Below are 17643 nucleotides of genomic sequence, written 5' to 3'. Positions count from 1 at the left end.
TCACTTCAGGGCAGCCGAGTCAGGAGTCACAAAGAAGCTCACCCTTTGAGCAGTGCCCTTAAGAGCAAGGTGGACTGCGTCAGGAGGAGAAGTGGGAAAATTACTTTAGGCACAAGGAAGGAAAGAGCAAAGTCTAAGTCCACATTCCCTTTGCATGTGGTGGCAGCCAGGGCAATTTGATGTGTATAGTGGGTGTGTTGGGGAAGTGCAGGGGAACTGGCTGATGTTGGGCTCAGTAGGGCCATGAGTAATCATGCGATGTTCAGCGTTCTCCTTAAGGTGATGGGGGAGCTGTGGAGGGCTTTTAATGGAATATAAATGGATCTTTTAGCAGAACATTCTGGAAGGCATATACAGAGTGGAAAAGGGTAAGAAGAGTCAGCAGTCATTCATCTGACTGTTATGCCCAGAAATGTGTCAGAAAAAGGGAGGCACATCCAGGTCCTAGGGGCCTTGGAAAGGTGGCTGGATTCCTAAACATTTTGTCCTATAAAAACATACCTCCCAGGCCAATGAGGAAGGACAGGAACCTCAGATGTGTGTGGCTGGGCCACAGATGACTGTGCCATTTAGAGGAAGTAAGGAGTCGAAGAAGGAGAGACTGGTTTTACGGCAGTAATCCCTGCAGTGTCTCTTCTCAAGAATCTCAGCTGGGCTGTCTGTATAACATGGCAGCTCCACTTTCAGCCTGAGGCAAGGCTGCCTCACTGCCTGGGATTGGGTGACATTGTTTAAGCTTCCACCTGAGTGGCTTTTGTCTAGGAGGATTTATGTCCTGCTCTCCACTCAGGAAGGCCAGGCACTGGGTCCACCTTGATGGTACTGCCAAATATTAGAAAGGTCTGGGAATGGGGCATACAGGAGACTCACATTTATCTGGAGCCTGGGAAGCCAAGGAAATCTACATACCAAGAGCCAGAGTTGTGTATATGACAGGTGGGTATATATAACAGGCGGGGAAACTGCCTGTTGCTGAGTGTAGGTTGAATGACTGTGTGAGAGAATGAATGAGTGAATAAGGCTGGGTTATACCATAGTAACAAATAAACAAGAAAGGGTTAGTTCTTACTTGTGCTCCACGTACTTTGTCTGTTTAGGTCCTCTGAGAAACAGGCTCCAGGTGGGGTGAGCTATGCCTTTATTAGAAGTGGCTGTGAAGGATAAAAGGAGAGGGGGCAGAAGACAGGGAGAAACTTCAACCATGGTGCAGGTGTGAGACACGTGAAAGGGGAGAGGGAAGAAGTGAAGGAAGGAAAGATTGGGCAGGAAGAGGCTGATTGCAGTGCAGTTCTGAGGAAGTGTGGACCAGGCCGGTAAGGAGCCCTGAAACCAAAGCTGCCCATGAGTGGAGTCCTTGCTCTGGTATGCCAGTCATTGAGACTAGTCATTTGTGGGGAGCAGCCCTAGGGAAATGTATGCAGCTTGACATGAACTCGGCGGTAGATTCAGAGGGCACAACTGGCAGCTGTCAATCATCTCTGCTCCACAGCAGGTTCTCTGGAAGTAGATCCGATTAGGGTACCTTCATGCCTGCTGTGGTTGTCTGGGAGCTTGACTCCATACCCTTCTCACTCTGGAATTCAGGCTCTTTGGAGAAACTACCATCTAGAATATTGCCGGTCACTGTGGCAGAGTTAAAAAGATACCCCATTGAGCCTCACACTGACAATTACTTAAAGGCTCTAGTTCAAAGGAAATGCATGCCAAAATCACTGATAGGTAAGCCATCGGCAGAGCTGATCATCTACTCCAAGGGATCTGGCAAATAAAAGACCTTCATCTTCCTAGAAGGGGGAGAACTGGAAATATCTGAACATGGTAATACCTACAATGGGACATGAAGAAGAAAATGAATGGGGGACTAGAAGAAGAGACAAGTCAATTGAATGATTGAAGAAAGGGAAAGGAGAATGAGGAAAGAGACAATCAAGGAGTTAAAGGACAAATGAAGGAGTGAATGAACAAGTGAATAAATGAGTGCATAAGGAGTAATGAGGATGAGTGTGGCCTGAAGGATGAAGCAAAGAGTAGATAAGATGAGAATGAATGAGCAGAAGTGAGAATGGATAAACAAAAGAGAGAGGGCACTGGGCCTTAGTTGCTTTGGAAGGGCAACAGGCAAAGTTTCTTCCTTTTTCTTTCCCCTACCACCTCTGGTCAGGCTGCATTTGTCCCAAGAATTGCACTGACTGCTCCTGGGTTGTTGCTGCATCCTATCTAGGAGCCTTGGGGAGTGGAGCACAAAGCAGGAAGGGGCAGCCTATTCTACCCTCCACCAGCAGGGCAGTATTGAATAGCCTTGCAAATCAGTCTGAGGCTGAAGCCACCTGTGCCCACATCTTGCAAAGAGGGGGACAAAGGCTGCCAGCATGCTGCAATCCCCCCATGGAGACCCCAGAAATGCCCTTTCCACACCTCTACCTCCAGCAAGCTGGAAATCCACCCAGTGAGTGTCCCCTTTTGGTTTAAGTCTTTCTCTTTAAGAAGTCTTGTTTTAAAGGAAGGAAACTTCTTGATAACCCCACTACCAAATTTTTGAAAGGCATGTAAGCGTGGGGCCCAGTGGGGCCGCTGGGGTGAGACCCAGTCCTGGCCTTTGAGGAGGGCTCAGTGAGGACCCAGGGAATGCCCATGGAAGAGTTATAAAATGACTTGGGCAAGTTCCTTCCTTCCTTTAGGAACTGCCTCAGTTTCCCCACCTGTAAAATGGAAAGGGTTCAGACAGATCCTATTTTATACAAGACTGGGCACAAGATGCTGGGTGATTATTATTTAGTTAATTGGTTTGATGGATAGAGAGGAGTCAAGCTGTATAACTTTTGTCCTCACATGCAGGAAGCAGCTCTGCCTTTGAGGTTTTGGGCTGGCCTGTTCATGAGCTAAGCCAGGCTACCAAGTCTAGATTCAAGGACTAGTGAAACTAACTGGTAAAGGCAAATGTGTCAGGACAGGATGAGTAGAGGAAAGGGGCAGGCAGGCTCTCATCTGCGGATACGAAACACTGTGGGCCCGAGTGTGCAGATGGCTGCAGGGATACTGAGGCAGTCAGAGGGTTAGCACTCTGGTATGGGTAGGATGGGAAGGCAAAGAGAAGAAACTAGAAGGGGAATGGCTGAGGTGCAGCCATCTACAGACTTCCTGCATGAGGGTCTCATGAGCAGGCCCCCTCTCCTTTTCTGTAGCCCTTCCAAGCCTGGCACAGGGCAGACCCATAGGCAGCGTTAATTAAAACAGGTGACATCCCTCCAGGTTGCAGACAAGGCAGGGACACCACCCCTCCCACCTGTCCACCTGCAGATCCTCCAAGCTGTCAAGAAGCTGCAGGGTCCGGCTGCCGCTCTGCAGGTCCTGGGAAAGGAGGTTGAGTCAAGTCCATTAGCTCAGTGCAAGTCTTTGGAGAGTATGCAGGGGGATTATCCGGCTGCTTTGATGCCTCCTGACTTCAGGACCACCCTTCTGGGACTTGATCCAAGTAAGTGAGTGATACCAGCATGAGATGTGAGGAGTCGGCAGCCCTTTTCTTCCTCTTCTATGATTCCAGCCCAGGGAAGAAACAGAGGGTAAAATGGCAGTGGCTTCCAGCCTGGTCTCTGCTTTTGCTCAGTGTGGCCGGGGTCATGCCTTGTGTCTTCTGGGTTGCCTTCCCATCCAAAGAACCAGGGTCTATGTGCCCTTTCCTCTGGGGATTCTTCCAGCTCTAGCATCCTCCAAGGTGACATCCAGGAACCAGAAGTTGGCCTGTCCCACTATCTGCTCAAGGTACCCTCTCCTTCCCTGCTGATAAGCCCTGTGGAGGAAAACTGTGATGACCATGACTTTAGTGAAAAATGACAGCCAGGAGAAATGTTAATGACCACTTGCCAAGCACAAATCAAACTGACTGTTGGTGGCCGTTTTGGGGAAGGTTGGGTGGGGATACTAAGAGTGAGGAGCATGCCAAGGAGAGGGGAGAGGCAGGAAGATGTATTTTCTGTGATCATGGTAAAAACAATAGTCACTATTTATCAACTAACAAGTTCACTTTACATTGCATCTTGTTTAATCTGTAATGCCGAGGACATGTGACCAAAGGGGACAATGCCCTGGGCCTCAGAGAGTCAGTATGTGGTACGAAGTGTGGTGCAAGGGCCTGTAAGGGCTGCTTCTCCTCTCCAGGCCCCTTGGAGGTAGCAGGGTGGATCTGGGTGTTTTCGATGGTCATAGTCACATGGGATGCTCCTGAAACTTCACTTGTGAACATAGGTCTAAAGCTCTGGTGTGCAAGAAACAAAATTTCCTCAATTTTCCTAAAAGAACTTAATTTCTGTTTCTGCTTCCCATTCCTCCAAGGTGGTACACACAGGACTCTGTACATCTGTGGCCTTCTTTCTGGGGATGCGTGAGTTCTGGTGCTAATGCAGGTGCTGTGGTGGATGGGACACCCGGCTTACTGGGCCTGTCCTTCAGGCACATTGGTCCTCAGGTTTATTCCCCAGGAGTGGTGTGGAGATGTTGCCGCAGCATCTGAAGCCCAGACTGGCAGTGTCCTCTCTCCTTCCTCACTAGCCCTGGGCACCCACAAAACCAGTCTGTTGCTTCTGGTACCCACTGGGCAGGAAAGACTGTGAAACTGCCTGAGGCCCCATCTGCCTGGAGATAAATGCAGCCACTTATTTTCTACAGCCTTGCCTGCTCCTAGCTCTCCCCCAGGCCATGGAGTCCAGGCTTTCCTCCATTTGATCCCAGGAATCAACTGGTGAGTTTTGCTGCCTTTCCTGGGAGGGTGTATAGGGCTCATCTCCCTGGGACCCACTGACAACTCCACTGATATCATTCCCTTCAGTCCCCACCCCCTTTCCCCATGTCCTGGGACACCCAGACTTGGGAGCTGGGAACACCTGCTCTTACTCACTGTATGTCCTCTGTATTCTATATCAGAGGCCATCGGTCTCTCCCGTTTCCCATGGGGATGGCCTTCTGGAGTTCCATGCCAGGAAGAGATGTCCAGCTGTGTTATTTTCTGTAGCTCCATCTCCTTTCTGAGGCATCTAGACAGACCTCCAGGGCCTCGGTGAGAAAAGATAGGCATGGAAAAAAATGTGTGTGTAAAGACAGAGGCAGAGACTCGAGGGAGGGACTTCCAGGCCCCTGGAGACCAAGCTACAGAACCAGGGTGTTCTCCAGGGCTCCATCCCAGGGCGGTACACCCCGAAAGACAGCCTCCTTGTTGAGGGCTCAGGTGTCATCCCACGGCAGCTCTGATCTGTCCATCCCAGCAAGCCTGGCAAACAGAAGGAGCTCCTCAGAAAGTCACCAGTACCCATGCTACAGAACCCCAATCAACTCCGTGACACCAGATCATTTACTAATACAAGTGAGACTCTAAGGAGAATATTAAAGACCTAAATGTACACCCTGTGGATTAGCAACAGCAAATCGTCCACCAAGCAGCATCTAGAAGCACACCCTGCTTTAGGTCCCACTCCCATGCCAGACTGGGGCTGGTTCCCACCTGTAGGGTATCTCTGGCTTCATGCTGACCTGGTGCAGCTGGCATGACAATAGGGATAATTTGTTTAAGATTACCCATCAAAAGTAAGAGAGCAGGATCTGGTCTGTCTGTCCCCAAAGTCCCAGTTTTTCCCACTGCAGCTCATTGTCTGTGAGGTTTCATGGTGTTATTATAAACTGCAGCCTTCTGGAGAAGTTCAGTGTTCTGATTGTGGAGGAGGGAGGGGACACTGGTGAAGCGGTGGGGAGTGGGCTCAAACAGGTAGAGGTTGAGCCTAAGCCTTTTTTCTACCTCAGCACTGAATCTAACATCTCCCTGAGTCTGCTTGCTGAGTGTGTGGGTGGGAATTGCCCATTCATGGCTGCCATTTACTACGTGCAGGGCATGGTGTCAGTGAAAAGGCCAATCAGACATGAGTCATGGATTCACCCCTATGCCACCCCAAGGACCTACTGGGTGGGTTGGCTGTGCTGACCCTCATGTGGCTCTTCCAAAAGTGGGGTCCATGATGCACCACACCCCACACCTGGGGACCATTAGTAATGTTATGGGAGCTAAGACTTCCGTGATCGAAGAGCCTAGGAAATTCTGACTCACATGGGGTTGAGCTGTTTCCTTATGCAGGAATCTTTAGAGCCTTCATTACTCTCCCGAGGGGGCTGTAGAATCCAGGGCTGTCTACCTCATTTACTCCTAAGAGCCCCTTCCCTGTGCACTACAATGGGAATTACTTGCCTGCAGTAGCACCCCTTTTGGGATACCAGTCTCTGATGCTTGATAGAAAGAATCCCTAGGAAAGACAAGCAGATAAAGGGTGCAGAGTCTGCAGGGAGACAGGGTGGCAGGCCGCGGGAGGCGGCTTCTGGCCAGGCTGTGTGAGACCTGGCCTTGGAGGGAGGTTTCAGTTTTGCAGGAGGAGACTTGGGTGGGAGACAGGTCTTTTAGGAAAGCCTGAGCCAGTGTTGGAGGTGGGGGCATTTCAGGGATTGAAGGGTAGTGGGGCTTGTGTAAGTGTAGTAGGTGAAAGCAGGACATCTCCGATTTGCCTGAAGCTGGCTAGCAGATTTAAAAATGCAGATCTGACACACCGGGGTGGAAAAGGAGGCTAGATCTGCTCTTACAGCTCAGTTCATGGTGGAATGCAGGGGCTTAGCACGGGGGCTTCCATTTAGAGATACCGCGTTATGGATTTCTTGTGGCCCACAGAGTTCAGAAATGAAGGTGGGTGTCTGGCCAACTGCCAGTCTACAAAACTTCAGGCTCTGGGCCTCCTATTTGCGGGGGGCAGTTCCCTCTAAACACTCCTTTCTGATGGGCCAGCGGCATTTTTCGATTCTCTCCCACGATCTAAGACGCTGAAGAGCCTCCACTTTGCTCATAAGCCAGAAGAGAAGAGGAGGAGGAAGCACATCTTTCGATCCAGGAAAACCTGGATGCGTGCAGCTGAGAAAGCAAAACTGTTCATTAAAACCCTTCTGGGAGCTTGCCAAGCAGGAGAGAGAGACTTGGGGCCAGAGCCTCGGCAGCGGGAAGGAGCAAAGTGGTGGTGGGTTATTTATAATCCTCCTCTGGCTCTGTCTGCCGTGTTCTTTCAGCTCGAGGAAACACTGCCATCCCAGAGACAGACATCTGATCATTATAATTTTGTGTTTGAAGACAGTTTTAGCTTCCTGCAGACACACATAAAATCTGCATCCGCTGCCCAGGATGGGGGCCATAAAAGTTCTTTAAGAGGGTCGTAGACCTTTCGGGGGTGGAATCCAGGCTGTCTTCAGCTTTGGCACAGGGTCTGGCTCCTGTGCCTCCGTTCACAAAGGTCCTGCCCGCACCCACCTCTCTGCCCAATGGCCAGAATCTACCCCACCCTCGATGGCCCAGCCAGACCTGCCTCTTGCAGGGCCTTTCCTCTCTATCTTAGTACTTTCTCTCTGTGCGTTCTTTTTTTTTTCCACAGTTGATTTAATTCACTTGATGTTATATTGTGCTGCCTCGGTCCCTAGTTGCCTCTTGTATATATAACCATATATTGAATGGGCTGAACTCGATGGGGTACGAACAGGAAATGGCTTTATATTTCTCCCTTCGATGCTTTCAAATGTGCCCGGCTGGATCTCCCTCCCCTTCCCTTGATGGCATCGCAGGCATGTACCAGAGCTTCCCAATCAATTTCAGACACAGAACAAATTTTACTCTTAGATATAGAAAAGGCCCAGTCCAGCCCAGGTACAGCCTCCTTCTACAACCAGTTCAAAGCTTCTCCCTCCCTATAGCTCAGGCCTGACCATGTTGGTGTGTGGAGACCTGCCGTGGCCTGGGGATGGGTTGGCGGTTCAGTTTCTCTTCCTTCATGTCCACTGTGATTGGTTAAATTGTGTCTCCTGAAAAAAGATGTGTTGATATCCTCATAGCCTCCCTCCAAGTGTGGCCTTATTTGAAAATCAAATCTTTACAGAGGTAAAAAAGGGGTAATTTGGACACACAGACAGACATGCACAAAGGGATGACCTGAGGACACATAGGGAGAAGATGGCCATGTGACTGGAGTGGTGCACCTATAAGCCAGGGAACACCTAAGACTGCCGGTCACCCTCAGAAACTGCAAGAGGCAAGGAAGGATTCTCCCCTAGAGCCATCAGAGGAAGCATGGCCTTGCTGATACCTTGATCTTGGACTTGTAGCCTCTAGAACTATAAGAAATACAATTCTGTTGTTTTAGGCTACCCAGTATGTGATATTTTGTTATTGCAGAGCTGGAAACTAATAAATCTGACTTTCCATTCTTGGTTTCTTCAGAACCCAGGCAAAATGAGGGGAGAGGGACCCCATCCTTTTAGGTGCACAGTGCTACCTGAGTTCTTGCTTGCTTTCAAGGCCTTTGTCTAGACAGGCACTCCAATGCTGGGTATTTTGTGGGGTATAGATATTCCCCAGCAGTCCTCTGCCAGCTCCGGGGCTGTCCTCAACATAGTGCTAGTGCTTGGTTGCCTGTTATGGCCTCCTCTTGGCCCTGGAGAAGCTCATATTCTCTTTTCACAACCAAGGTAGGCCTGCAGGCTCTGCACCTCCCTTCAGCCTTACTCTCGTCTGGTTAACTTCTTGTCCTGAGTTCTCTGGCTATGAGTAGGCTCAGTCCCTACTCCTACAGAGGTGCTTCCCACCCCAAACCTGGGGAGATGTGAGATAAACCGTCCCAGCAATATCTGTGCCCGGGAATGGACTTGGGATTTCTGCAGTGCAGTCGGCCTCCAGCTGGGAAATGTACTAGCGTCCCCACTGCAGGCACCTTAGTCTCCACAGATGTTCTCCAGAGCCCCTGACAGTACGCCTGCAGAGGTACAGGGAGCAGTGAACTTTGTGTAATGTAAATGTTCTTTCCTATGCTCCCCCAGTTCCCTCTCTTTGCTTTAAATAGGCTGAGAGTGGGCTGAGGAAGTGAGGAGTAAAGACAGTGTAGATACTTCTCAACAAACCTTGGGGAGGGATTGTGGCAACTCCCACTTGGGCAGTCACCCATTGTTCCTGGCTTTGGGGTTTTGTCTGAAGGCCTCCCATTTCTATCCCGCTATGTAGAAGAACAAGTCCTGTCTGTATATTAGCTGCTTTCTGAGCACAGGGACCACACTACTTTCTTGCACCTTCACCAACATCCACAGGGGGAGAGGGAGGCAGTGGGTGGAGTGGCTAGGAGTCCAGGCTCTGAGGTCATATGGTCACAAGTTCAAGTCCCTGCTCAGGCACTTACTCAATTGTGGATTTCAGATTAGTGACTCAGCCTTTCTGAGCTCTTGTTTCCTCAGCTTTCACATGGGGACAGGGAAAGTAATGAAGAAAATACCTGTCACAGATGTGGAGTTAGGCACAGAGAAACCCAGTCACTGCCCTCAGTGTTTTGGAATTGGTCCTGATCTTCCAAGAATGATGAAAGAGTGAATCTGACACTGGTTGGTGCTGCGGACCTTTTCTTCCAGCCAAGCGCATGCATGCAAATTTGTTATATATGATTCAGGTTATAAATCTCTAGGCGCTCAATGGCTTATCACCAGACTACATGGAATTGTTACAAACTATTGAGTAAAGGAACAGCAGAAAGAGACCAAAGATACATTAGTAGTAGCCTAGTAGGATCCTTGAGGTATCTGAGATAGCCACTAACTGGATTAGAGCTTTGAAAGCGCTCAGATCTAAATTCCTAGGGATTTATACCTCACACTCCCATTCCACAATGCATTGAACAAAATCTGACCTCACCCAGGACTATTAAAATTAAAGGACTCTTGTGCATTTGGCAGTGTGCTATGGTGCAATCTCAGTGATTCTTAAAATTGACTAATATATGCATTTTAAAGGGAAAAATTATCTCAGACCCCCAGTGGTGGCTAAATTTATTTTGATCATATTGTTACTTAAATATATACAAACAAAAAAGTATAAATTCCTTCTGCTTCTAGCACTCACACAGCTATAAAAGCAAAACACAATTACAAATTAAATGCAAACAAAACTACAAAACCATTAAAATTCAAATTAATGGCATTAATTTAAAGTGACAGATGATGTTTTGCTGAAAGTAAATTAACCAATGTTGGGTTTAAAAAATGGAGAGATGTAATCCCATTTTAAGTCCAGCTTGTTATCAGCTGGATTGTTTTGATGGTTGAGCATGCTGGGCCATCATTAGAGTGATTATCAGTATCGTTAGTTTTTTAAATAGAAATTTTATCAATATTAATATTTTTCATGTGTTACAATGGATACACTTTTAATCACAGACCTAAGATTTTAATGGGCTGATCAATTTAATAGAATACTCCAAAATATAATAACCTAAAAACTATAAAATATATGTCATTTAGCAAGTCACTTTCCAGTTACATACTCTTCCTGCTAGTGCTGTCTCACAAGTTGCTACAACCCCAAATGGCATTCGCTCTGGCACCTACGTGCAAAACACTGACTATGATGCTGTCTGTTCAGCACCCAGTGATTTGTGTGTGTCCTGCCAGTGTCCCCTGTACTGTTTGATGACTCAATCCTCCCTCCACTTGTCTCTATTTGAACAATCGCTAAACCTTTGTTTGCACAGCAGCCCATGAAGTCATTTGGCCTTCATTTTGCAAAAACGTGTTAGTGAGCTTAAATGTAAATGCAACCTTGAATTCCCAAAGCATTATTTGGTGATAACAAGCTTATCCACACACACAACACCAAAAGGGTCTTACTAATATTTTTCAATTTTTGAAATGAAAACATCAAATTAAAAAAAATTCTCATACCACTCAGGGATCTCTGATTACATATTTGTGAATCAATACTTTGAAATACCTGGTACATTAAAAAGAGCTCTGGCTTGAGAATCTAAGGCTAGATTTCAATTGTGGGTCATTCATTGACCCACTGTGTTCTGTTGGTCAAATCCTCCTCAACTTCATCTGCTCATCATCACTAATTGTTTTGTGTTTTGATCATTATCACATAGATTTCCCCAACCTCTCCACAAGTCTCATTGGAAAGATGGGAGAAACTAAGCTCAGGTACACAGTTAGTGAGTGAGGATATGGGGTTAGAAGGCAGTGACTCACAGAACTGAGGTTGCTCCTAGAGCTCTTTAATTCCCTGAGGAACACGTCTTGTGACCTGAGTATCTTCTCCCTACTCCTTGCACACATACACATATCTGGCAATGGAACACAGACTTGGAGATAGTGAGAGAACAGCCTTGATTCATCCTGTCATATACCTGCTGACCCACATTAACCCTCTGGACCACTCCAGACAACACTGACCCCCGTAAATTTTTCTTAAGTAAAAATTGGACATGGATCTTGATAACTGAATTTTCCTGATGGGTGAATTCATGTTTATTCATTTGCTTTGTGAAAAGACAGATGTAAATCTATAACTCAAATCATATTTTATACATGCACACATGCATTATACCTACATATAGGCATATACATATACATGTGTACATATACATCAGTATATACATATATATGTGTATATGTATATGTATATATGTGTATGTATTTCCTTTGATAAAAGAGAATAAAATTTATTGGAGTTGGGATTGTGCTAGCAGAATAGGATTTGTGGTGGTTGTCTTTTTGCAGCTGAGCATAACTCAGTAGGGATGGATCTTCAGAGAGCAGCTATCTCCCTGGGCCCTTGAACACTGACTTCTCCAACCCTTGGTGCTAGGAAGGCCATAGCTGGGGTTCCTCCCTTTGGAGGCCATTAAGATTCCTCATCTTATTTCATAAGCCCCTGCAGACACCATTACTCTCGAGACCCTCCCTCCTCCAGACTCAATGTGTGTGTGTGTGTGTGTGTGTGTGTGTGTGTGTGTGTGTGTGTGTGTCCAGGGCTCTCTGAGATTTTGGTTCCAGTGGGGAGCTTCAGTTCAGTCCTAGGGAACTTTGTCCTTGGATTTGTCCCATTCAAATGCAAGGAAGCAAATTTGTGGGGAGGATCCCCTTTAACAACCATCCCTCCTACCTCTGGATCTTATATTTTTAAAGGAGTATTTCTTTTAGAGAAAGCTTAAGTGATAATAAATTCATTCCTTCACTCTTATGAATCAAAGACATTTATACTTGACCATCAGAGATTCTAATTGGCATGTGACTCATGCTTGTGAGACCAGCAGAGTTGATAGAATAGCAGCTAAAACAAAGACATTTGACATTTTAGTTATTCATGCAGCCTTGCTCAGGGCACAAGTAGAATGATCATTAAGCTGTTTGAAATAGTAATTTTGCAGCATTTGTCATAGAATAGACTAGTACTCACCAAACCCATATTGTGTCTCAGGAGAACTTTGGAACAAGCAGGTGAATCAAGTCCAGCTATGCTTGTTTAAGTGCAGGAAAACCCTGCTAGTTGCTGGGGCTACAAGGAAGAGAATGTCTTTGCACTTGAGTGGTTCCTAGTCTGGAAATCAAGCCAATTATTTGGTCCTATAGCTTATAAGATATTTTCATTTTTAAAAACTGTGTGTAAAGGGTGAATAAGAGGCAAAGACCAAACAAGGATACCCTAAGGTGGCACTGTAAGGGTGCCATTGTGTCCCTGGGCACTCTGTGTCACACCTCATTTGATATCCCAAAGCCCGGAGAACCTGGCCTGCCCAAGGCTACCAGGGCTCGTATCTGTTTTCCTGGGGCAGAGTGACCTTAAATCACTGAGCATATGGTCTCCAGGAGACTGGGCTTTCAAGGCCAACATCTTGCCTCATTCAGCTCCTGACCTGGACCCAGCTCCCTCACTGTTTGTGCTCACTTCTGCTCTGGAGTTGGCCACAATTCCCTGAATCCCAACATCCTGTCCTGTTCTTTGACACCAAAATACCTTGGTCTCTATGCCAAACCCATCCCCACAGTTGCCCCACAAGCAGCCTCTGCATCAAGGTAGATGCTCAGAGTATTTGTGAGTTGACTCACTGAGGCCCCCCTGGCCCAGCTGCTCATTGATCCTGACTATGGCCTTTTGGTCTCAGTGGAAGTCCTACTCTGCTGTCTGTTGGGTTGGTGCAAGGCACCCTCTATTCAGCAAGCTCCCTACCTTTTCCTGTCTTAATTTATTTCCTCACACATTTCTTTCCCCTTGGCTGGGGCCAGAAAGGAAGACACTCTCCCCCATTACTAGCACTGTCTACTAAGAAAATCTAGAAGACTAGTGCTGTCTCCTAAGAAAATCTAGAAGAATGAACAGAATTCCAGATGCAATTACTCACTCAGATTGGTCTTTGCAGACCCCTTTCCTGGCATTCTCAGTGTAAGCCTTTTCTCCAGCAGGAGGGGTGCACTCATTAGAAACATAAATTCATTATGGTCTCTAGGTCCTATTTGGCTACTCTGAGGGTCAAGTGCTACCTCTTGTTAAGGCAAAAGGGAGCAAGCATCTCTGCTGGAGGATGAGGGGCTGCCCAAGTCTTGAGCCAGTTGTTTCTGGGACAGAGTCTACAGTGTCCATGGGTCTTGGGCACCATGGTCGCTGCATTTGAAATAATAACAACAAAACCAAGGTAGCAGGGTTTTTTTTTAACCCTCACCCAAGGACATTTTTCATTGCTTTTAGAGAGAAAGGAAGGAGGAGAGGAAGAGAGAGAGAAAAACATCGATTTGTTGCCTCCTGCTGGCACCTGGACCTGGAATTGAACCTGCAACCCAAGTATGTGTGCTGACCAGGAATCAGACATGCAATCCTTGGTATGGAATGATGCTTCAAGAATCTTAGCCACACAGGCCAGAGCCAAGGTGGCAGGTTTTAAGAGTCTTTACTGTTCATTGTTTCTGAAGCCTTCAGCCTGTGAGGGCCTCTGGTAGGAGGAAGGGATCAGAGCCAGAGGTCAATTCTGTGGGTTCAAGACCTGGCTGGCCTGTTTGCTAGGGTCAGGGAGAAAGAGCCTCTACTCCATCACTTTGCCCAGGAGAATTTGTGAGTTGGCTCTGGTTAGGGGTATAGGTTGGGTTACCTAAGAAGGGCTTTAGTGTGCAGGATACATATTAGAGTTCACATAGAATAAGTACTCATGGGAGGGAGGGAAGAAGGTGGGCTGGGCAGGGAGAAGTTGAGTTGCTATACAGGCTTGTTGAGAGTCTTGGCTCAGAGGGCCACCAGAGTCACCCACATGGGCTCAACTAGCCACTCTTCGCACTTCACATCTCTCAGTCATTGGGTACTAACCATCCCATGAAGATTGGGCAAGGCAGCTCTGTGAAGCTCAGGCAACTCTGACAGGGCTGACAGCCAAGAGCGGCATCCACAGCAGCTAGAACAGAGTCTTTCCTCACCAGGAGATGTGGTACACTCCGTGTGGGATGTGCCATCATGGGACTGCAAACCAGATCTTGATTCTGAAGTGATAGTGAGAGGGGAGGGGCTTGGCTAAAGTTCAAACCAGATCCCAAACAGCAACTGGAGGGCCAAGGATTGGGCCAGCTGTCCAGGAAGGGTGTGGAGAGGCAAATTCTAAGTGGGATTATGGGTAAGCTGGAGGGCATTCTGGGGAGAGCTCAGGAGAAATAAAGGGGATGAGCATTGTTCCATCTGTGTAGCTGCAAACCAAGGAAAGGACAAATGCTGGACAGAAGGCTTAATTGTTGGGATCACAGTGTGACTCCAGACCCCTTTCTCTGGGGGAGGATGTGATCAGAGTGCTCAGACTCCTACCGGCTGCTGGCCTGGGTCATGACTGAGATTTGTTGTGAGGATGCAAATGAGATAAAGCATGGAAAGTGCTTAGTCCTCCCTAAGCATCTTGGTGCTGGTGGTTATAATTATTACTATTATTCCTTGCAGTAGAGTGGGCTGGGCAGGGAAGTGATTGACACCTTAGTGGGTGTATTCATCAGCTCCCTTTCTGAAGATGCTGACATTTGGGGTGAGGGAGGAGGAGGTGTATCCTACCTGGGGAGCAAAGATAGCTGTGATCTTATTTCCAGTGTTAAAAGGGCCTCTGACTCACTCTTCCCTCTCTCCCTCCCTCCCTTCATTCATTTATTATGTACAAAATTATCAAGCACAGTGTACATTTCAATGACTTATTCTGGTGCAAGAGAAAATAGCAGTGATAAAATAGACCTGCCTCCATAGGGCCTAGGTTTTCATAGGGGAGAGAGACAGCAAACAAAGCCCATAGTATGTGAACTGGTGCTAAATGTCATGAAGAAAAATACAGCAGAGAAGGGGAGTAAGGAATGTAGTATGGGGGCTGGGTTTGCAATTTTACATGGTGTGGACAGGGAAGGACACAGGGAGAAAATGATATTTGAGCAGTGACCTGAGGCAGGGAGGGAGTAAGCTCTGCAGATGTCAGGGAGAAAAGCACCATAGGCAGATGAAAGGAGAAGTGCCATGGCCTTGGGTTGGGAGTAAGTTTGGTAGGTCCATGTTTGAGAAATCGGAACGGGGGAGTGAGCGAGGCAGGAGTGGTGAGGCTCTGGCTCTTGGCCTGAGGGAGCTGGGGAACTACTGGGGGTCTGTGGAGGAATCTTGGCATCTGACTTCTGTTCTAAAATGATCCTCTAGCTCAGGGGGTGGGGAGGATAGACCAAGGGCTGAGGGTGGGAGCAGAGGGATGAGGCAGGAGGCGGTTGCATTAACCCTGAGATTGATGGCTGGAGTGCAGACAGAGAAGTGGAGGAAGGCAGGAAACAAGGCTTAGATCCTGGATCTCTGTTTAAGGTGGAGCCCGCAGCATTTGTAGAAGGGTCAGACATGGGCTTAGAGAGAAACAGAGGAGTCAGTGTGGTTCCAGAGTTTTTTAAGAAGTTCTTTGTGAACTCTACATTTGAAGTGTCTTTGAGACACCCAAGTGGATTCAAGGATCTGGGGTTGGAGGGAAAGGTCCAGACTGGTATAAAAAATGTCTGAGTCCTGGTAGGTCCAATGGCATTCATGCTGAGAGAGTGGAGCCTACCCCCTAGGGCTTCACTGTGCAGTATAGTGGCCGCTGGGCACACCTGGCCATTGAGCACAAGAAATGTGGCTACTCTGAATGCAGGTTTGCCAAAAAGGTACATATGTACCAGATTTTGAAGACGTAAAACAGAAGTATAAAATACCTCCTTGATAATTTCTATATTGCTTTTGTGTTAAAATGACAATATTTTGACTAAATTGTGTTAGATGAAATTTATTATAATTAATTTCACTGTTACTTTTTACTTCTTTAATGTAACAACTAGACAATTTAAAATCATGTCTGTGGCTCACATTGTATTTCCATTGGACAGGGCTGACCCAGTGAGTGAAGAAGCCATAGCGTTGAGTGTTTGTATCATCTGACATTTAGAGGTCAAGGACATAGGGACAAGAAGCTGGAGAGGAGCAGGAGTGAGTGGTGTCCCAACCAAGTGAAGAGCATGTTTGAAGAGGAGACTGACAACTGTAGTGTCAGATAATGGCTGTAGGTCTGTATGGAGAAGACGCAAAGGTGAGCATGAGGTTGAGCAAGGTCAAAGTCCCTGGAGACTGTGAGGAAAAGTGCTTAGAAGTCATGACAGGGTGAGAAAGCCTGATTGGAGTGGCTTCAAGACAGAATGAGGGGAGAACAATTGGAACAGGACATAAAAATGCCTCTTTGCACGAGTTTTCTTATAAATGAAGAGCTGGAAAATTAGGATGATAGCTGGAGGTGGAGATGGAGTAAAGAGAAGTTTTATTTTTAACTCAGTGTTGACAGTAAGCATTTATGTAACTTTTTTCATGGACAAACACTGTTCTAAGAAATTCATACATATTAACTCAGTTAATACACCACCAACACTACAAGGTAGTTACTATTTGAAGATGAGGAAACTGAAGCACAGAGACATTAAGTAACTTGTCTAAGGTCACAGGGCAATTAATGGCAGAGCTAGGATTTGAATCTTTGTTGATGTGGTTCCGGGTCTGTGCTTTATATACCATGCATTGTTCATCTTTGTACCTGACAGAAAATCAAGGAGAGAGGAAAATTGATGACACAGGCTAATGAGGGTTGCTGGAGTGCTGTCCTTGAGATAGACAAGATGGGATGGGGCCAGGGGGACAAGTGGACGAGTTGCCTTTTGCTGGGGGCACAGGCAGGTCAAGTGCAGGACGTGGGAGGCAGGGACAGTTCCCTTCCCTAAGGGAGGAATGTTTAGGGGAGATGGTAAGGGAGCCGAGAGGGAGAGCACTATGCCAGGCAGCATGGGGCCCACTTAATACTTGAAACCACGAGTTCAGGGTCTGGATCACTTTGTTCCAGCCTCTCCTTAAAATTTCAAATGGGATCTCTAGGCCTGTCCTGCACACCAGGGCTGATTTGTGGCCAGCCCTGGGAAGACATCCTGGAGCACATGCCGGCCACGGAGGCTGCCAGGTGGGCCTGGAGGTGCAGAGGCAGGGTTGTCCTGTGGGCGGCAGTTGGCCACAAGGCAGTAGGTCTGCAGTCGGCTGAGGATGCTCCACTGGGAACACACTGGTGGCTGGGCCTCCTGACAGACTGAGGGCTGTGGGGCTGGCTGGCTACAGAGTGAGGCGGGTAGAGTGAACATCAATGAGTAAGGCCTCCCCAGGCTTTGAAGGCCCCATGGTGGGCCTTTGAATTGCTCCATCTGGGGTCAGGGCGCTGAGTGGCTGGGCCCCTGCACTCGCCAATAAACTGTGGGGGACGGCCTTCAATT

This window comes from Pteronotus mesoamericanus, unplaced genomic scaffold (assembly GCF_021234165.1).
Source record: "Pteronotus mesoamericanus isolate MK-2021 breed Mesoamerican mustached bat unplaced genomic scaffold, CSHL_Meso_final contig_24, whole genome shotgun sequence".
In the NCBI taxonomy this organism is placed as follows: domain Eukaryota; kingdom Metazoa; phylum Chordata; class Mammalia; order Chiroptera; family Mormoopidae; genus Pteronotus; species Pteronotus mesoamericanus.
This window is presented reverse-complemented; position numbering follows the sequence as displayed.